The sequence below is a fragment of the Chlorocebus sabaeus genome, chromosome 12 (assembly GCF_047675955.1).
Source record: "Chlorocebus sabaeus isolate Y175 chromosome 12, mChlSab1.0.hap1, whole genome shotgun sequence".
In the NCBI taxonomy this organism is placed as follows: Eukaryota; Metazoa; Chordata; class Mammalia; order Primates; family Cercopithecidae; genus Chlorocebus; species Chlorocebus sabaeus.
Genome location: NC_132915.1, coordinates 37,836,586 through 37,850,903, shown reverse-complemented (window position 1 = coordinate 37,850,903; position 14,318 = coordinate 37,836,586). Strand labels below are relative to the sequence as shown.

Here is a 14,318-nt window from a genome sequence, read left to right as displayed (position 1 = left end):
AGTCCAGAACAAGTCATTATTATTCTTAAATATCCACACTTACGTTACCTCTGCAGATCTGTTATGTCATATTTAGAACTTCATTCCTTTTTTCTGGAGCTATTTTCAACCCTAGCTTAAGGAAGTCTATATTTGATTCAGATACTTGGACCATCTGGTTTTATTATCAGCTTTAATAAAATCAATTCCAACTCATACTATGACTGTACTATATCTATCCAGATTGTATAGATATAATATCTATATACCCTTAAGTATGACCTAGGTCCTAATCCTTGGAACCTTGTGAACATTGCAAAAACCAACATTCATAACCTCAGAAATCTTTGTTACCGAGGATCAGTCGTTATTAGTTGACCAAGTGAACGCAAGCAATTTCTGTTATTTCCAGTATGATTTTCATCCAGAAGATTTCTCAATTTACATTTTCCAAATTTGCAAACGTACATTTGAAATTGAAGCTAGCCACTGTGAGACTTCAACAGTATTCCCTGAAATCTACAAAACACTATAACAGGTTGTGTAGGCACAGTTTAGGAATCAGAGGAATGTGTTGAGTTTCTTATTCAAACGGAAGCATGACTTGGTTGATTTCTGAGGTGGCAGACGTGCCAACGCAACCAAGTACCAGGATACTATCCAAGACAGGTTTCTGGGGAGGAACAACCCCTGCTGGGAACTCACTGTCATCTACAGAAATTGGATTGTGTTCTGAACTCCATGTTCTAGTTTTTAAGTCACAAATAGCTTATGGTGACAGTAAATCCCTACTCCAAGCACTATCTTGTTTTCAACATGGTTAATTCACATAATTAGCATTAGGTTGGAAGGTTTTCATATTTTTTCTTCCATGTTTTCTTATTGTATTTCTTAAGAATACATTTATAAAGAATCAAGCGACAAGTCAGAAAGTCGCTGTGATTATGTTTGTGTATGATTTAGTTCCAGAATTCCAGGACTTATGAGAACCATAGCTAGAGTATTTTGCTGCCTTAAATGTTATTGTATGGAATGTGACTTTTCATCTTTATCAGTTAAAATTTGTACTTATCTGAGAAGCAGAAGGGTATATGTTGAGCTTCCTGGTGCTTGTTTGGTTGGTGCTTGTTTGGTTGGTGGGTTGATTGATTTCATCAGTACAGCAATTCTTCACAGTGTAAAGGTTAGCCAGAATAAATTCCTGTAAGAATACTTTCTTTGCAACATTTTCCTTTGCGCTAGAAATTCTGAATAATGTTGATGGTATATACTTACATATCACTCAAAATTTTCTATAGAGCTTTCCTATTTATTTTTAGTTTATGGTAACCCGGTAAGAATCTGTAGGGATTTCACATTATTTATATTTTAGTTTATACAATCCACTAAGAATAACTTTTATTAAATACAAATTCCTTGGCTTCTCGGTGGAAAGCCTGATTCAGTATGTCTGAAATAATGGTCCAGGAATCTCTATTTTAACAATTATCCAGATTATTATTTTGAAACAGGTAAGTTGCCTGAAGACTTCTCTGAACAAGAATGAGAGTTATTATTATTTCTACTGGTTGATGAATAAATTGAGGCAAAATCAATAACTTCCTAAGATTGCAGGTCAGGTAATGTCTGGTTTTCTTTGCATTATCTGATACATGTATTATCTTCTATTATATTATCTTGGTACATGTATGCACAGGTGTACACAGGCCTGTGAGTTCTAGGAAGACAATGAAAATATCTTTTCTCCTAAATGTTTTCTGATACAGTTATTACAGTGCTTGTAGTTATAAATTGAATTATAAACATACTTTTGCCAAAGGATTATTCTTTATATAATAAAGCAAAGAACTAGATGCCTACAAAAAGAATTGTGGTTAAAAAAAGAAAAAAATTCATTCCCTATCCACTGTTGTGTCTTCTATATCTCATAGTGTTGGAGACTCGAACTTCCAAAACACATTTCGGTTATTGCAGTTGTCATGAGCTTAATATGACTGTGACACAAAGAAATGTCAGCTGGTAAGAATTTCTTCAAAATATAAAGACTACAGCTGGCTTCTTATTTTTGTCCATTCTAAAGATACTGTGGCTAGCCTAATTTGTATGGGCCCACTGGATCATGCCTAATTAAGTTAATGAAGCTCTTCTGAAACAAGAACCCTCCAAAGGAAAATAAAAACACAGAATGAAATTTCAGAATGCAGATTAGCCTAGCTTTTCTGGCTTTAGCTCTCATGGGTAGAAGTCACAGAGTAAAAGAAAATCCTTAAATTAAAACCAATTACACCATATAGTCAAAGATCAGGTTTACCTAAAATTGTCACAGGGGAGCTGCATGTATTCTGAGAAGGATTGCCCATTGGCTGGTAATTGTTGAAGGCTCTTGGCTTCTTAGCCTGAGATGCACAGAGCTATTATTTACTCCTTAATTCTTGTGACTTGATTATTTCAAGTACCTGTTGTCATCTTTGAAGATTTATGATTTTCATCTAATCACTGGAAACTTACATTCAGAAAATTATTTGCTACAGTGGGGATTTATGTTTATGGATCTTTATGTTTTGTCTTTTCCTACTAAGTGTTTTCCTTTTTCCTTTCTTGTAACACATGTTTCGGATTTCTTTGTTATTTACCTGTAAAGACCATGTACAGCTTTCCAGGGCCGTTGAGGTCAGCTATTTCATACGTAAGCATATCTTTATTTTCCTTTTGGGATATAAGAGCACTTTTAGTCTGTTGAACTTAATTTGACTTTTTTCCAAATTCAACTTTCCATTTTATATGAATAGGATACTTTAAGGAATATTATATAGAAGGGTCATACTTTACTCATTTTACTCAAAATGTTTTAATTAAATATTTTCGAATTCTACAAGTTTGTTTAACTACAATGGTGTCAAAAGCCAATATGTATTTATTCTTTTCTTAAAGTATTAGGAAAAGGTCAGTGAAATTAGAAGAAACCTTGCATTACTGTAAAAGCTGCTGATTTTTGTACTGTTATAGAAATGAATAAAATTATTAAAATCTAAAATCTAAATAAATCCAAAATCTAAATAATGATCAAAACAGTTGTCATAACATGGCACTAGTGCCTCTGCAGATTTTTATTATTTGCAAGTAGTTGAATAACCTGAAATAAAACTAAAATGTGTAACCCTGATCTCTTAATATTTCTAGGCTTCCGTTTCTTTTTTTTTTTTTTCTTGAGACGGAGTCTGGCTCTGTCTCCCAGGCTGCAGGGCAGTGGAGAGAACTCGGCTCACTGCAAGCTCTGCCTCCCGGGTTCATGCCATTCTCTTGCCTCAGCCTCCCAAGTAGCTGGGACTACAGGCGCCCACCACCACGCCCGGCTAATTTTTTGTATTTTTACTGGAGATGGGGTTTCACCGTGTTAGCCAGGATGGTCCCGATCTCCTGACCTCATGATCTGCCCGCCTCGGCCTCCCAAAGTTCTGGGATTACAGTTGTGAGCCACCGTGCCCAGCTGGCTTCAGTTTCTTTATTAAGTGAGGAGTTAGAGCAAGATAACCTCACTGACTTTATTATTTACCACTTTATATTTTAAAATCTAGTGTTAATATAAAATATGGAAGAACATATTTGGTCTAACGATAGCGTTGGCAAGCGTGTGGGAAGCAATAGAAAACCAAAGGCATAGAGAGTGGTCGGGAGTGGGAAGACAGGCAGCTTGTTATAGTGAGGCAGAGCTAGGGGTATGGATTCTCATCTTGATTTGCCCGTATGAAAAGTCATACTGTGTCTTGGGGAGTCTCAACTTTTGAATATTTAAAATGGAATGATTTATCCAAGTCAGCCTGTTAGGTTCCTTTTTTTTTGGTAATTATCTTTGATCACAGCCTAGTAGAAGTGGATGAAATAAGGACAACACAAAGAACAATGATAGATTCCAATATGGAATGAGTGGTAGAGACTGACACTGCTGTGGTGAAGAAGGGAAGAAACATGAGCTGGTGAAGACTTAATAAAGAAGAATCAATGCTGGTTATAGAGTGTATTTATAATACACAAGATGTTATAAATTATTATTTTGTGAGACAGAATCTAGCTCTGTCACCAGGCTGGAGTGCAGTGGCGCAATCTCTGCTCACAGCAACCTCCGCTTCCGGGGTTCAAGCAATTCTCTTGCTTCAACTTCCCAAGTAGCTGAGATTACAGGCACACACTACCACGCCCAGCTAATTTTTGTATTTTTAGTAGAGACGGGGTTTCACCATGTTGGCCAGACTGGTCTCTATCTCCTGACCTCGTTATCTGCCCACCTCAGCCCCCTAAAGTCTTGGGATTACAGGCATGAGCGACTGCCCCCGGCCTATAAATTATTTTTTAAAATTAATACCTGTTAATGTTAAATCAACAAATTGTTTATGAGTTTAATTGGTTATAATAAAATTTTAATCTTTGATGGCAAAATCATGACAGAGAGAGGACAAGTGGATTTATGAGATGATTGAATCCATAACAATTTTTAAATCTCTAACATAAGAATATAGTCTGCCTCATAGAGCTTTTTGAAGGTGTAATGAAATAGTGCAGGCAGAGAACTCAGAAGTGCCTGGCAAAATGCAAGCATTTTTTCAATGCAATTGTAAATCTCACTCACTAAAATAACTTTCACACATGGCAGACATTCATATAGTTTTACCAGAATTTATAAATAAATGCATTTCATCTGAGCAAGTAAAGAATACTAATAAATCTGACTTATCTACATATAGAGTTAGGACTACTTTGCAATGTGTGGTGGTTGGTATGGTACAGAGTTGTCATGCTCATGGACATTAATATGACCCAAATGAAATTAAATCCCACCAATGCATACACGTTTTTATGGCGTCCAGCCTTTCTTCATGCTTAGGCTTTCATATCCCAGACTTTCCAATCCATAGTGAAAATCTCAAAGTGGCTTAAAAACAAAGTAGTGGCTATAGTTGGTGTAGTTCAGTGATTAAACCTTGACAGAACCAGGGCATCAGGAAACTGACTCAGAAGAGTTCAGAGCCTCACAATTTCCTGTTCCTTTTATAAAGTTAAATATATAATAAATTTGTTTCCATCTATCTTCAAGCATCTGTCCACTCGTCCCTTTTAATTTTTCTCCTTTTGTAACTCTGCAGCTAAACTTTAAAAAAATGTAGTACTCTAGAGTTGACTAACTCAATTTCATATTTGAAGATCTACATTGAAAATTCCACATGGCAGTCACTGTATCCATTTGAGCCTTAAAGTACTGTATATGGTTTGTCTGTGTCCCCTCCCAGATCTCATCTTGAATTGTAGTTCCCATAATCCCCATATGTCATGAGAGGGAACCAGTGGGAGATAATTGAACCACAGAGGAGATTTCTTTATGATGTTTATATGTCCCTTTTCCCTTTTTTGTAATCAGACTCACTGGAAGTTTAGGTTTTTAATTACTGTGTTCAAACAATGAGAATTTAGTTCTGTCAATCCTTTCTATTGTTTGTTTTTGTATTTCACCAATTTCTGTTTTTACCTGTTGCTACTTTCTGCTTTTTTTTTTTTTTTTTTTTTAAAGAATTACTGAGTCTCGTTTTCCATTTTAAGGACTTGAAATATTAACTCATTAATTTTTGGGTTTTTTTTTTAAATAATATATTCCTAAGGCATCTACAGTGTCTTACTTACAGTTACTTTAACTTGACTCCGTATCAAGCTTCCAGGTAGAACTCACTCTGGAGTTTATTCTTAGGACTGTTCTCATTATCAACCAATTAACTGAGCTAAATAACATTCTTTTTTGCAGAGTGTGTGTGTCACGATAAATACGAATATGTGCAAGTTCTAATTTTTACATTATTGAAAATTAGGGCATTTGCAATTAGCAACAACAAATCTGCTTTTCATTGTTCACCAAACCTATTGGGAAATAGGATGTCAGTGATATGTGATCTACTCTTTGGCTTCCTACTTCCGCAGGATCACTGCAAAACAGTAGTTTCTGTCATTGCGCACACGCACATACATATAGCTGCTTTTGTCTGACTGACTGTAATACCTATTTTGTTGTATTTACAAGTGGTCCTACCACCAATTAGCTATTCCAATAATTAGAATAGCTCATCACTCACTACTTAGAATAGTGCTAAAAATGACATCATAAGAAATATAACACCTCAAGTTTAAGTCTTTTTAATTAACCTGTCAAAGACTTCCCTGAGAGTTCAGACTATCACGTACTTTGTTATCTTTACATTCAGGTGCTGTGTTCACTTTCAAGAATCAAAAGTCTGTCAGGGTCTGCAAACTGCAGCATATATAACATACATTTAAAACCAAAGAAAGAAAATTCTCGTATCTTGGGTCTATATTGTACAAGAGAAACTTAATTGCTATCGTCACTGCACTTTTTAGGTCTGTTACTTCAGGTGATTAGGCCGTTGTGTTCTAAGCTATTTTCTTATTATTGCTTCAGTGTTTTAGAGTCATGCATCATTTCAAATCTGTCTTGGTTTGTCAGTTATCTCACTCTAATGCTTATTGCTTTCTTTGCATATTACCTTGTTCCTTTATCTTTCCAAAGGCAAACTAGTCTTTTTTCACGTCTACTGCTGCTGATAACACTTTCCATAAACATTTGTTTCATATATTCTGTCTTAATACTTGACATTATCATGACACATTTGTTATTAATAGAAATATATTTCCCCTTTAATATAATTTTTTTTGGTCAAAAATGTGTGGAATGGCTGGAAACTTGTAATCCCTGCAAACCCTGATGAATGTTCATAGCTGCCACCCAGGAGTGAAATCTGATCATGCCACTGCCCTGTTTCACACCTCTGATGATTCACCTTTGCATGTGGCAAAAAGAGGGAACTGTTTAGCCTGGCCACTAGGCTTCCACTTGCCTCACCAGCTCTTCTTCCCATCATGGACACTTTTAGTTTAGTTTCCATCTAACATACTACATTCCTTCCGAGGTATGTCTGCATGATGTTCCTCAGCTTAATTTCCTGGTCTCCCTTTTCAACACCTGATAAATCTTTCTCATCTACTGCAGCCTAACTCTATGAAGCTTTTCCCAATTCCTTTAGCAGATCTGGTCTATATCCTACTTTGATCTGATAATACCTTTATATACATGTCTCTTATTCCATTAAAATACTTTGGTTTGCAACTATATATGTATCCTTTGTTGCTCTAGAATGTGACTTCTTTTATGACAGGCACTGTGGGTTTTTTATACTTTTATTGCCCAGGACTTATTAAAATGGTTGGCGTGAGCAGGTTATCAATAAATGTCAGTGTGAACCAATGAACGTGGAATTAATGAACAGTCACCAGTTTTTCTTGGGCATATTTTGACACAAGGTATTTAAAGCTAATAAGGATAATACATTTATCAAAGTTCCAGTTTTAAAACTTCATGGATATTACTTTTATTATATCTTTTCTTTTAAAATTGTTTCTTACTGAGAATTACATACCAGGAGAGCAGTAGCGTTAGATCCAAGAGAAAATAAGCTTTTGTATTATAAAGAATAAGCTATGGAAAAGATTAGATGGACAGTTGGTCAAAACTTTAAGCAGTGCTTTCACATTTACAAAGAAAATGCTGTGTTGTTTCTATCAAATGATTTTAGATGATACCATGCTATAGCAATACCCTTTTTCTCCTTGTTTCTTTGCTGTGATTTATTAATCAAATTATTATTAAATTTTAAAATCAACTACTTTACAGATTTGGAGCATAAAAAGCCCAGATTCTAGACTTGTAAGTGTTGCATATACAGAGGTAAAAATGTATCATCTCAGTCCTAGAGCACCTCTGAAATATTTGTAAATCCAGCTTAGTACATTTATAAATGGAGATCAGTGACAGAAGTACTACACGATAGTAGGAACAGAATACAATGCCTGAGATGAATTGACTTTTAAATAACTTAAATTACTAATTTCATGTAATGCGAAGTTTAACACCTGTGCATTTTGCTCAAAATGGTAAGCAAAGAAGAATTACATGGAAATTCTGTTTAAGTCAATATGTTAAATAACAATTTATGCAGAGATCCTGTAATTGCATAACGTATATGCAGATCCTGCATAACATATATGCAGAGATCCTGTAATTGACACTTGAGGATGGGGAATAAAGTACAACATATTACACCCAGTCCTGATTTCAAACACTTTGCCGTTTAGATGTATGTGTCTACATACTTTAAGCTAGTGTGGGCGTATGCTGTTGCCTTTCCACTTCTCAGCCCGTATCTATGTCATAGCTGGCTGGTATCCATGCCTCTGCCATCTCTTAACATATAGGTAGATTATTTGTTGTATGGACATCCTAGAGAATTTTTCTCAGTTTTTGTTTGGCGTGTTTGCAACCACTAAATTAAATTATGAATCAAATAATTAATAATTATTGTAGTTTTTATTATCAGTTATATACACAATAAGGTTTTACAAAGGACAAGTATTAAACTATGTTTAATAAACAGACTATATATAGGGGTTGGAGGGTGGGGGCTCTGTTTGATCAACAGTATCCCTAGTTGATTACTTAAAAAGTTGTAAATGGCCCTTGACTCATAGTAGCATCTTTTAAGTTTCCCTGTTGTCTAACATGAAAATAACTTCATATGATCATATTCATTTTTCCTGATGAATATTATCGTAAGAAAACTATTGGCAGTGTATCATGTCTACTATTGTCTTGACATGATCATCTTCAAATTTCAAGTGTGTATCCTGTGTACAGACCTATAGTGTGCTAAGAATCTGTATCTGTATAAAGCGCATTGGAATTAACTAAAATTTTAATTTTAGTTACCAGTTTATTTGCTCTGTATTCTACAAATGTGTATTGCATATTCTGAAGAAAGGAAGGAAGATGAAAACTATCAAGGTCCTTCTCAGTTATGTGTAGAGACTGATGGGCATGCAGGATTTGAATAGAAAAGGCGTCCTTAAACGTCAGTATGCATCAGAATCACCTGGAAGGCTTGTTGAACCATGTTGAAAAACAAATTTCTGAGTCCCACACCCCTAGAGTTTCTGATTCAGCAGGGCTGGAGTAGGGCCCGACATTTTGCATTTTTAATAAGTTCCCAGGTAATGCAGAGGCTGCTGCTCGGGCACCATCGTTTATAGCCACTGCAGTTGAGTATAAGTAGAATAACAAAGATGTATTAAAGTTGCTTCCAGAATAGAGATGGCAATGCTCAATATATTAGAGTAGTTAGGCGAGGCTTTCAAAAGAAGGTAGAATTTGATTGAAGTCTTGAAGGATCTCTTGGTGAGAGAAATCCTTAATAAGGGTTAAAAGTAGGCTGGGCACGGTGGCTCACATCTGTAATCCCAGCACTTTGGGAGGCCAAGGCTGGTGGATCACCTGAGGTTGGGAGTTCAAGACCAGCCTGACCAACATGGAGAAACCCCCATCTCTACTAAAAGTACAAAATTTTCCGGGTGTGGTGGTGCATGCCTGTGATCCCAGCTACTCGGGAGGCTGAGGCAGGAGAATCACTTGAACCCAGGAGGCAGAGGTTACAGTGAGCCGAGATCGTGCCAGTGGCACTCCAGCCTGGTCAACAAGAGTGAAACTCCGTCTCAAAAATAAATAAATAAATAAATAAATATAAAATAAATATAAAAGAGTTAAAGATATTTCAGGCAGCAAGAGTGGCCTATGCTCAAGTGATGTGTATTCACAGAACTCTTAATTTAGCTCAGATTCTGGAGTACAGGTCATGGTAGAGAGAGTGGAAAAAAGGAAACTAGAGAGTCTGGGTAGTCTTTGAAGCAAAAAGACTTGAATCGGGAAAACCTTAGTAATATATTTGCTGTTTGGAAGCTTGGCTCTAGCTGCATTGTGGAAGGAGAATAGATTGGAGGGTTTTAGTACTGAAGTTAAAATAGACAAGTGATAAAGGTCCAGATGTCTCTGCTGACAGTGGGAATGACAAGAAGAGAGATGCAGAGTAACTCAAAAGGTAGCGTCAATAGCGGTTGAATATTGCCACTAAGGAAGAGAGTCACCAAAGATGCTTTCTCGGTTGGCATTGGTTTGGTATAGATGGCATACACTGAGATCAGGCTTGCAGGGAACAGAACATATTTGTGAAGGTTTGGTGGTAGGGAATAATTTACTTTGGCTCTCTTGAATTTTGCTCTTTTCAGGAAACATGCAACTAGAGGTACTCAGGAAAGAGACATGGATATACAAATATGATTTTTTTTTTTTTGCTGCATTAACCTTGCTATAGATCAATGACAAGATTAAATATCTGTATACATGTATGTGGGTATATATATGCACATAAAAACAGAACTACACATAACTCTAATTATTATGGCCTTCACCTACAGAAATTTTGTTTACTTTGGTTTTATAATACAACCGAAACCTGAAGCTTTAGGAAACATTGGAAAAAACATAAGGTATAATAGATAATCTGTAAAAATGCAAATCATGACCATAAAAGAACCATTATTTCTCCCCACGAACAGCAGTAAGAGTCTTTCATTCTATCTTGGAAGTCTGCCTTAAATGCAGAATTATTTCAGCAAGTTCGAAATGGCCATAAGACAAAACTTAATATCATGTGTTTATAGTTATTATAGGTATTGACATTATTTTTTTATAAATGTGGTAGAATCAAGAATCGCTGCAGGTATTATATGCCAATTGGTTGAAAAGTGTGCACATTAATATTTAAAAGGAAAAAAAAAGCCTTCAGTAATCTTCCAGCACTTCAGGGTTTGGTGTTATAAGGATAGATAAACAGTTTGTGCAAACATTATTTGCTTCCAAACTTTCATGCATGCTAAATATCATCCATTACAACATGTGGGGATTTAAAGGCTGTTAGGACTATCTCATTTGTAAATGTAAACTGACCTAAGTTATTTCTCTGCTGAAATCTTTGTAGTACATCTCTTGTTTAGCAGAGTTGATTATGGAGTTCAGCCCTCTGAGGAAGCATCCCAAAGCTGGTCTTTGCATCTTTGGTACCCTGTGCAATGTTTAGCACAAGGTAGGTACTGTAGTTAATAAGTTTAAGCTAATGTGCGTTTATGACTTAAAGTCACTACATTTGTTGCACAATATCTCATTTGTTTTTGCAACTTAAACTATTTTGAAAAACTGGGCAGTTGCTTTTTTCCTTTCTGAATTATTCTTGAACAAAAAGTGAGCCGCCTTGGTTTTCTGACATTGTAATGGAAAATTTATGGACTTCAGTACTTCATTGTTGCTTACAAAATAAATGTATATATCTCTTCTGCAGCCTTGTTTTTGCAGAGACATTGGTCTAGATTATCGTCTGGTAAAGGCTGATAGGGTGAGGGAGGACACAGTAACAAAGGATACTTACTAGCCTGTAATTTATTTTCAAGAATTAAGAGAGCAACAGACAAAAAGAGTTCACCAGCACATATGAATTAGTACATTGGCCACTCCATACAGGGCTATTTAATGCATTTGCTATATTCTTAGAATTGCTGCTTTTTCTATGAAAATTTGAAGTAAGTGGTTAGGGAGTAAAAAGAATACTTGAGTGTGTTGGTACTGGGTGCTCAATTCACTCAGACCCTGCTTGAAATATATAAATATATAATCGCCTTCTTCCCTTGCTCATGAACACAAGTGATTTAATTTCAGGAACAATTGAGCTTACTCTTGGTAAATGAGATATAATCACTAACTTTAAAAACTTCTGTTTGAGTAGAAGGTCAGAAGTCTTGTACCTGTTTGCAGCCTGAACTACTTGAACAGCTCTTCTTAGAATACGAGGACAGTTCTATAAGCCCTCTGATGAAGTGTGATCTATTTGCAACGCCTTAATGAAATAGATGACCAGATTATCTTGTGCCTTTATTGCCAAGGTTGAATTAATTTGCTTTTACCTATGTTTATTTATATGATATTGATTTTTTAATTAATGAAACCATTTCTTCTTGGGCATGCATATTCTTCCTTTTTAAATTTATTTTTAAATTTGTGACTGCTTATGAATCTTAGCATATCACTTCATTTTATAAGTTTGTTTGGCATTCAGCAGTGAGTCATTTAAATGGGATTGGCAATTAACTAAGCAATTAATTGAGTTTTAATAGCTCGGGGAGGAATGAATGTCTGGCTGAAGATGGATATTTATTTTACTGAATGAAAAAAAATGGAAAGAACCCACAGGAAACTATGCCTTGAGCTTTAAAAGTAATAATGTATCTGGAAAGTTCAAGAAAAATATTTCTCTTCTCAGTGATTAGCCTTTATTTTGCTGTATATACCACCTAATATTTGGTATTTATATTTTGCTATATATACCACCTAGGTATTTTCCAGATGCTGAGATAAAGTGTTTTAATGGACATTTTATTGCTTATTGCCTTTTGGTGTTTAATTTATTATCCATTATTTTAAAATGTTGGACCAATTTTTAAGGCCCCGCAAATATCATCCTCATGAATTAAGATGTTCAGATGTTTCTTTCAGAGGACAATATTGTAACAACTCCAATAGTACTTGATGTCCAAAATGAATAGTTTAAATTAAAATAATATTTCTTGATTGATAGTGCCAAAGAGTATTCATTATCGCTTATTATCAGTTGTTAATAGTGATGATCATGATTTTGGTAATTTTAAGAAGCAGCTACCATTTTCTTCTAGTCTTTTCTTGAGATGAATTAAGACATGTCTCAATCTGAAGGACTAAATTGTGAGTAGCATAGCATGTTCCCTGCAGATCTATAGGTATCAACAGGTTTGCACAGGAGTTGAGATGAAGCATTAATAGAACATCACATAAATGGTTTTGTACCAAGGAGGAACATAGAAGGCCCCTGGAACTGCCATTTCTTCCAAGTATCTGAAAATACAAGAATGAACAGTTAGTATTATTGTAGTCAGCCCTAAATGAAGTTAAAATTTGCCTTAGAGAAATTATTTTCTGCCAAGTTTATGCACACATGAATTCTAAAATTGTTCTGTTATAATTGAAATATAAACAAAATGTAAATATTAACCTCATTTAGGTTTTAATCATAATATTGAACACTGGTTGCAAAATGTTCTGCATAGGTAAAAATGTAGAATTAAGAGTAATGTTCCATAAATACTCCTACTAATGCTTTTTTTCTAATACGATAAAAATTATGCAACTTTGTGGATAGAAGAGTTTTTATCATTTTTATGCTATAGGGAGAGGAAATGAAACAAAGGCAGGCTTGTGAACGTTAGAGATATGCTTAATAGTCAAGAAAGATGGCTCCATCTATTTTAATTGAGAAAAAAATGAATTCTGTCTGGCTTTAAGCCAGTTTTAATATTAACAAGATTTATCTGGCTGATTGCCACTGACCCAGAGTGAACTGACTTGTGAAGAGTATCTTCCGTTCTGTTTGAGATGATCCAGGGTGTCCCCAATTTCCTAACCCTCTAGAAATTTAAGTCTACATTCTGTTAAAGCAGTGTTCTATTATAGATTATTTTAAAACTGTTTTGCCTATCTTTTCATTTCAGGTGTAAGTATATTAAATATATACTAGAAATAAATATGTATACCTCTAGTAGCACCAGTTACCTTTCTTTAGTTACATAAGAGAATAACAAAATTTACACATATTTTTTTTAGAATTTCTGGAACATATTATCAGCACATGTTAAAATGGCAGCACTGAGTTGCCATGCATTCATTCATACCTAGGGCTTTAGAAGTAGAAATGCATTCATACCTAGGGCTTTAGAAGTAGCAAGAGGCGTAAAATACTCATTTGAGTCATAGGAGTTTAAATTGAGGATGCAATTCGATAGAAACCAACAGATCCATGAACAAAAATATGTAGCATAGGAGTTGCTTTGATGACAATAAGTTATAATGTAAATGTACTTTACCAGAAATATATCAACAACCTTGAATATTTAACCAACTTTTAAAATGTTAAGCTTATAATAACAGTGTGTTGAAACTTTTGAAATATTTAGGATATATATGAAAATAGAATCATGCAAACCAGTATAATCAGAGCAGTAAGTATATACAGTAATATGAAATATATGTAAAATATGGAAAATAATATGCAAAATATGGAAACTTAGGTAGTGGAGATGTGCTATGTTGTTTTTTATTTTTTTCAAGTCAGGGAGTAACACTAGACTTCCTACTAGGTTTTGATATAATCTATTTCTGAATGCCTCCAATGAGGTTGACTCAAATGTCCCTCTAAGCAGTTATTCTAGTGCCTAATTCCCCTTGAAGAATTTTTGTGTTGTCTAATCTTAATTTCTTCCTTTTTTAGCTTTAGACCATTACTCTTCATTTCAGCTTTCTGTTACTATTTTAAAAATAG

The 14,318-nt window shown here is 34.9% G+C and overlaps 1 protein-coding gene across 31 annotated transcripts in view; it reads left to right on the top strand.

Moving 5' to 3' along the window:
- Positions 1-14,318, top strand: part of PTPRD (protein tyrosine phosphatase receptor type D) — a 2,332,079-nt gene that overhangs the window by 2,056,729 nt on the left and 261,032 nt on the right. The gene's annotated exons all lie outside the window — the stretch shown is intronic.